This window comes from Anneissia japonica, unplaced genomic scaffold (assembly GCF_011630105.1).
Source record: "Anneissia japonica isolate Jap-2015-1 unplaced genomic scaffold, ASM1163010v1 scaffold1467_len401143_cov160, whole genome shotgun sequence".
Classification (NCBI taxonomy): Eukaryota; Metazoa; Echinodermata; class Crinoidea; order Comatulida; family Comatulidae; genus Anneissia; species Anneissia japonica.
The window spans coordinates 113,170-115,253 of record NW_022758991.1 but is presented as its reverse complement, the minus strand read 5'-3'; positions in this window follow the sequence as shown (position 1 = coordinate 115,253).

Genomic DNA, 2,084 nt, shown 5'->3' with positions numbered 1-2,084 from the left:
TAGGGATTTTCCTAAAATGTACCGACTTTCAAAGGCTTGCATTCGGTAACCCCATAAAAAATCGTGTCAAACTTTAGATATTCCAATGTAAATTTGGCCGTTCTTTTCATTTATATGAGTTTTCACTTATGAAAATGTCTCAATTATGTGTAAAATAATGATTTGCCCCAGTTTTTATTTCGGAAATTTGCACTAGACAGGGAGTCAGCTGATTCACTCAACCGTAACGAGCTGGTAACGACATTAGCCAACTGATGAGAATGGTCGTCGCGAGCGGAAAATGGAAAAATTAGGACTGGCGAAAATATTCAATAATAATAATAAAATAAGTCGAAGGCATTTTTGAAGAATGAATCTTTCAAAAAGATGTTTGCAGGTTTGGATAAGGAAGTCTTGGAAGTCGGCGCATGGTGATCTTAATAGTGGCGTTAAATAGGTTTGTTTAATACCAACTTGTCTTACCTGTGTAGGCATAGCCTAGCATTTAGTGCAGTACTGTATGTACAGTATGTAGAGAATATGGAATACTACTACTACTACTGCCTGGCGCGACCTAGGCCTAGGCCCCTAGTTTAGGCCTTGGCATACAAACTATAATAATAATATTTCAAACATCAGACAAACAAACAACACTATTTTAAATAAAGTGCATTAATTTACATGTTAATTATTAGGTCCATGGAACTATCTAGGACCTACTACTACTACAGCATTATTACTAAAATGCCAGTCTATTCGTCGTGGAATGTGGATGATATCTTGAAAGCTAGCTCAAATTTGCGCGGAAAATGGCTTGCAAAAATGTGCACAGAACTTAACTTCTTCATAATACATTGGCAATGGTTATATACAGTATTCAGATTAGTTCAAAGACTAATTTTCTTTATTCTTCTCGGAAATATAACCACCCGCCCTAGGCGTGGCCCTGCTGGTTCCATGCTGGATAAAAACTAGTAGAGCTCAAATGTCCAGCCATTTTGATGGTCAAAATACAGGGGAATTATTATTCTGTACATTAGAAAAGATTGAGAAACAAGATAGTCTATTATACATATATTGTTATTGTCTTGATTTGTAATTTTTAGACTAATTTTTATTTTTATATTACAAAAAAGTATTATATTAATGAAATAATAAATTCTATTCAAAATAATTGTTTAGGTCATGGCTATGTTACACCACTTTGCAATGCATTTGAATATGGGCACTTTTCACAGTGATGGTTAATTAGGATATATATATTTCAACAAAAATTATCATTGATGATTAGTGCCAGAATGATTAATTCCTTATAAAGATATTGTAATATCAATACTAATTATTTTTGAATGATGTAAGAATAGTCACTCTGAATTTTGTTAACTAGTCTGTTCAAACTTTTTATTGTACTTCTCTTCTTACAGGAAATGCCGACACGTTGGTTATCAATGGCTTTCATTTGGTAGGTGTTTAACAGGCTAAATAAATCTGACAGAAGGGTCATCCCATCTTGCACTGTGTGGGCAATAGGGACAAGTTCCCAGAAGCTGTGAAGACTGCCCTGAGTTTTTTGATGCTATAGAAGATGATGAGATAAACTTTGTGTTGGAAGAATTATTTATAAATTGTTATGGAAGATACCTGATAAGTCCATCCTCATTAATGCAACAGATATTATGTAAATAGATTCATTCTTGACAATTCATGTGACAACTGTGCTCTGTTTTTTTGACAATCTCATCACTCATGAAAGGAAATTTTGTCAGCATAGGCCTAGAGCTTTTGTATATCTGGACCAGTCAATTGTGTGTAACCTTGAAATGTTGCTATTGATGCGGATAGGCCAGCAAAGTTGATTTCAAGAACATTTTTGTCGTTAAGTACAGTACAATGTTTTTTGTATCTTCCACAATCGTCTCATATTTTAAAATTTTAAGCTAATACAGTATGAATTTTGTGTACAGTAAATAGATGTATCTTGTTCTTCCCTATTCTTTACATTGGTATAAACTATAGTAACTATAAATCCATATATTTAATATTTTGATAATAAATAGAGTGTGTAAAATGCAGTGATATATATTGTAATACCTGGCTGCTTTAAT